Source organism: Vanellus vanellus (genome assembly GCF_965231255.1).
Source record: "Vanellus vanellus genome assembly, chromosome: 1".
Taxonomy (NCBI): domain Eukaryota; kingdom Metazoa; phylum Chordata; class Aves; order Charadriiformes; family Charadriidae; genus Vanellus; species Vanellus vanellus.
The window spans coordinates 104,022,590-104,028,589 of record NC_138905.1 but is presented as its reverse complement, the minus strand read 5'-3'; positions in this window follow the sequence as shown (position 1 = coordinate 104,028,589).

Sequence of the window (6,000 nt, the reverse complement as noted above, 5' to 3'; positions counted from 1 at the left end):
GGGGGACCTGGGCAAGAGGGACTGGGGAGTGGGCAGGGTTAGCCTCTGTGCTGGGTGGCCGTCACTGCTGGGCACGTGGGATCAGAGGCCCCCGCTCAGACCTGAGGAGGCAACAAAAGGGCGACATGAGTCACTCTCCCCGTGCAAATCTGTTCAACACTTTGTACGCTGACATAAGTCATGGATCTCCTCAGGGATTTGAAAGCATCTGAGGAGAAAGACTGTCCGTCAGACACTTACAGTTCCCCTCATTAGTTTTGCCAGAGGGATGTAATTTCCATTGACAGCATCCTTTCCTCACACCTTGAAAATCTTGGAGCTGAAAACCACCACCAAAGGAGAGACATAAATGCTGCCATCGCTGGCGTGCGCTTTTGATGGTAACAGCACGGCAGGCACTGACAAAAAAAAAATGCATCCCAAAGCAGGGAGGGGAGGGGAGGGGAGAATGCCTGCAAAGCAAGTGTGGCTCTCAGCGAGCACTAAGAAATAACTGAATCTCTGGGAGATGAAGCATGTCTTCCACCTCCCTGTCAGAGAAAGAATAGTTTCCAGCTGTAAGGGAAAACCGAAGCCCAGCAGTGCGAACAGGACAGTTTCGGTTGCAGCTGCCCCTCTGCTGAGGACCTGGGCTCCAGCACCAGCTTCACCATCCGTGATGGTCACTGCCCCCCCCACCGCACCGACAGCACTGGTGGCCTGATGGGTGACAAGTGGAGGAGATTGTTCGTACGGACTCAACAGCAAGTCAACAGTTTCCGTGTCGAACACGACATTAGGATGGATTGTTTAAATGCCTTGAGAGTTTAGTTTGGCTGGGACAGGCACAGGGGCTCAAGGGAGGGAACAAGAAAACTAGATACAATTTCCATGAGGATTATTTGTTCTTCAGCGTCTGAAGAGACCCCCAAAGCGCTATCATCAGTGGGTTTACATTCATTATGTGGGGCTCTGTAGTGCTGCTGGGAAATGCTTGGGGGGGTGTCTACAAATAGACACATCCACAAATAAAAAGTTGAAAGCCAATGTGAAATAAAGAGTGAATAAGAACGTGGAAAGTTTGTGTGAAGAAGAGTAGCCGCAGCTTGGCTACACAAAAGCTTCATCTCTTCCAAGTATAGCAAATGGGAACAAAACTCTGAGTCAGACCTTATTTGTCCTATTAATTTGACTGAGCATAAAGTCACAACAGAGGGGGGGAAAAAACGCCACAAAACAGCCTTAAATAGCTTAAACTAAAACCAATCATCTACCAGCACACAGTCACAATAAAAGCAATTAGCATGTAAGATAGTGAGACCCTATCCCGTCTTTAAAATGTCTATGGGCCATAAATAGAGGTGCACAAAAGATAGATTAGGAACAAATCTCAACCTCTTTATACTATCAATTCTCAAGTTAATTATCTGATAATCACCATGGCGTTCATTTACAAAATAAATACCCCATGTAAATTTAAATCTGCATGTAAATAGAAAAAGAGTTAATTAACGAAATGTAAACACTCTGCTGACTCCACTCCTCATTAGTGGGAAGAATCTGCTGGAACTTTGTGCTGAACTCCCAGACTGAAGCGTTGGGGTCTGCGCGCTGGGGTCAGTACTTCCAGCAGCAAAGCAACATGTGCTCTCATGAAAGTTGCAAGTTTGTCAGCGGCGAGGAAGCACAAGAAAGCCTGGATCCCAATTCAACACAGCTTGTCCTTAATTTCTACCTCCATCAAATAAAGCACATAAGCCTCCATGGAAATCACATGCTTGCATCCTGAGCTGAAAAGGGATAAGCAAAAAACATGCTTAAATATTTTGCAGAATTAGATCCACAATCTTCATTTCATAGTACAGTAATTCATTTTCAGAAAAATCTGTTTCTATGGAAACTTATTTTGGGTCCAGCGGAGAGATTTTTTCCCTTTGATTCTCACTTTTGGAATCAGTCTCTCCTCCTGTATCCCTCTCTAGAGATGTTCTAAAAAAGCAGATTTCTGATTTCTTTGCCTGTTTCACAGCAAACTACTGTGTCCAAGTTCCCTCATTTGTTAAGCAGAAAAAATTCTCAACTATGCTATTGTGAGGGTATGAAGTCCTCGAATGGAAGATGCTGTCAAAAAAGAAAGGATAATCTAAAAACTTCATCTTGCCTAGTGGCCTACAGCTTAACATGATTCACTGTACTGCAAGAGGATTCTAATGCTTATAGAAGCATTTTTAGGAAAAAAAAAAAAAGCTCTGATAGGCAGTATAAAAGGAAGAGAGAATGTGAGGGGGTATGCGCCTTTTTTGCATCTTATACAGTTATATGTACAGCTACAAAGTAAACAGAACAGGAACATTAAAAAAGTCTAGAGGGTCAGACTATCTACCTCCTCACCTTGTCTGAGCAATGCCCAAAAGCACAGGCCTAAAGCAGAAGATGAAAGCAGAGCAGTCACATGTGCTACTTCCCCAAACTCCTACCAAACCACAGCTCAGGACTTCCCAGGATGACTACTTCATGGTTAGCAATGCTCACTAGATTCCCCTCTTCATTTTCCCCTGGAAAACACAGAACTGTAGCACAGCATCCCATAACGAGGAGCTTTCCAGCTTAAATTCATGTTGTGTGAACACCTTGCTCCTTTCCATTCCTTCCGTTTGGAGGCTGCTGCCAGATCGCTTCTTCAGTGTCCCACTTCTCTTCTGCAGGCAGAGATGGAAAGCCCAATCGCTGTCAGTCCTTTACTCGCCATTTGAGACTTCTCGCACAACCTGGGGTCATCTCCCCCAGACTGACAGGCCCAGGGGGTTCAGCCATTCCCCCTCTGGAAGCCATGCCATGGCTTTCATCGGTCACCGCCAGACCTCCCTGTGCTCTTGCCAGGTCCTCCGTCCTCTCTGGGGGTGGAGGAACGGTCCTACTCAGGTGTGGGTGCACCACAGGTGTACACAGCGACAAAATGATGCTTTCTATTTCGGTCTGTATTTCTTTCCTGATAACTCACAGCTTCTTGTTTGCTATCTTGGGTGCTTTGAACATCATGCAGATGTTACATACACCTGGCTATTCTCCCATCAAGATCCTGCTTCTGAATGATAACAGTCATTAAGACTGATTTTTTTCACCACCGTCTCTCACTTTACAGTCATCTACACGGAATGTCATCTGCTGTTTCATTGCCCACTCCCTGTCTCATAACACACCTGTGCATTTCATCAGAGCAAGCCTCTGTTCCTAATGACTTGACTAACTTAATACTATCTTTCTTCACTTAGTAGTTGTCCCCTTTTCCAGACCATTTACGTGTTCATTAAGCAGCACAGGTCTCATCACTGGTGACCTCCCTTTTCTGTCAGAACTATTTACTTTCTTTTCTGCCTTGTGTTTTTAACAAATAGTTAGACCTGCCAGTCTTATCCCATCGTTACTTTGTTTCTGTAAGATCCTTTGATGATGGATATTGTGGAGATTGTGGAGACTCTTTTGGCTCCCCACGGACTCCATCCATGAGATTTTTCTCATCTAGATGCTCACTGACTCTTTCAAAGAAACTAATAGACTTGTGAGCCACACCTGTCCTTTTTCAATAGCCAGATCATTTCCTCCTTCCTTGGTGCAGAGTTCAAGCTTCCCAGATGCCTTCAGGTCCTCCAGCCTTGCCGTGTCTGGCTGGTCTAGTGTAGCAGCTTGCAGAGCCATCCAAGCCCCTGAGTACCCACCCAAGATATACAACAAACTCTGGTCTGATCCTCAGGCCCAAGTGCCTTGCGTTAATGAAGAGTGTAATAAATATCCCTTTAGAAACCCATTTTTCAAAACAGGTCGGATCTTTGCCCATAACAGAGGCTCAAGAAGATGTGGTTGTCCAGCGTGAGCTACCAGGTTCCCAGATCACTGCCTCTGGCTTGGTGACCCCATTCCCAGGAGCATCTGGGTCTGCCCAGAACAGCCTCGTCAGTCGAGCCATGACAAGTTTTGTCTTGCTGAAGTCAAATTAAATGCCCAAATGATAGCACAAATTGAGTTACTTAGCCTCCCATACCTTTGCCTCACCTGGGGAACGCACAAAATTGATGTTCACACTCTGAGACCAAAGAGCAGCATGACCTTGCGTTGCCTGTAGAGGATGCATACTTTAAAACATAGATGCTTAACAGCAGGACAGTGCGTTCATAGCTTTCTCTCTAGGCACAGGGCAGCTAGGGGCATACCACAGCCATAGCTTCCCAAGGACAGAAAAGAGAGGACTTTGTGCCACACTGCTGGTGGTGAGAGTTACCACGCGACATCCCCATCCTTCCTCCCCGTCTCTTTTAGACCTTCAGTAATTCCTCTCTGAATTGCCTGCCTCTCCTAACATTATCAGGCAGAAGCGTCCGTCCCACTTCATTAAGCCTGTAAGCCACTGGCTGGATGATATCTGACTTGCATCCGTTTGCAATTTAAAACGGGCATTTGCTTCAGATCAAAGCGGCAGCGGCAGCAGGAACAGAAATTAGCATCTCATGGTCTCTCCCTCCCTGGTTTCATTGCCACAGTGTGTCTCCCTCATTACCAGGGAAATGAAACGTCTTTACAGTTCAGGCTGCCTCTGCCTTTTATCCGGTGGCCACCGCATGAGGCATTACTGCCACATTTAACGGCGATTGGTCATGGCCCTTCTCTTTCAAAGGGGACAGTGGGCCTCTCCTCCCTATTAGCATCCCATGGGGGGGCTGTGAGGAGTCACAGCCCCTTGAGGTTTGCCACACTGCTCCCAGCATTCACCCATTCACTCCCTCATGCTTAAAATAATGATAAAAAAAACCAATGTTTCCCCCCCCAAGCTGGTGAATTTTCACACTTAGTCGACAGTCCCAGAAACGAATGTCCCCCCCCACCCCTACAAGGAGCAGGTACCATAAACACACAAGGCCAGAGCCCAGGTCCCCCCCTGCTTCGCAGCCACCCCCACCATGCTTTGCTTTCGCGATGGTCCCCAAGGCGGGGTCTGAAGACAAAACCTATCTTGAGGGCAGGCTCCAGGGGATGCCGGAGGAGCAGCTCCCTTCCTTCTCCCCTCGCGTTGGCCGGCAGGCCAGGCACACGGCCTGCACCCCGTGCCTGCGGGGGGAATGAGCACAGCATCAATTAAAGGACAAAATACCCCCTCTTCGGCTTATTCTTTTTAAAGAAAGCTGCTGGTGGAGGCGAGTGGTTTGCAATGGCAGCAGTGAGCTTGCGCCCACACATCCCTGAGCTCACTGGCCCTGGCTGCAGAGGAGGGCTCAGCTCCCTGCCAGCATCACTTACAAACATATGACTCTCCTTCGAAACATACAGGAAAAAAAAAAAAATGTAATGAATGAAGGAAAGCAAGAAAGCCCAGGTGAGCACATGCTCAAATTTGTTGCTTGTGGTATTCTGTTTCCTGCCTGGATTGCAGAAGCAAGTGGTGTCTGGACCTCACTTGCCAGTTTGCATTTCTAAATAGTCTCCCTGCTAGTTTCCACGCTTCTGTTTGGTTTAAGTGATGTCTATGAAAGGATTTTTTTTTTTTTTTTTTTTTTTTTAATGCCCAAGCAGGTAGGAGACCATTAATCTTGTCAGTCCCACACCACCACAGCCAGCCTCTTTGCTGGCAAGTGCAGCTGGCTGAAAGGACGTTGGGCTGCTCCCTCCCGCTTGCTGCGGTAGCAAAGCGAGCCAGATACCCCATTACCTCTCGCGCATCCTTCCCACCTCGAGCCCCACGTTTTGTACTGCTTCTGCCTGGGAAAGCAGCGCTCTAGGGCAAGGGCTGCCTCTTCCTGCCCTGTGCAACAGGACTGTAATCCCATATCATCTTCTGGAAGAAAAGAGGGAGGAGGAGCAACATTGGAGGAGAAGGACCAAAAAGCCAGCAGTAGGCAGATATGATGCAGCAGGTTTTTAGTGGTTAAGGAAGGTTTAGAGTCCCAGGAGGGGTTCTGCTTTGTCTTAGGTGCCAAAGACCAAGGCCGAAGGACACACAGAACAAGCAGGAGCTGTGGAAACCAGCTGGAG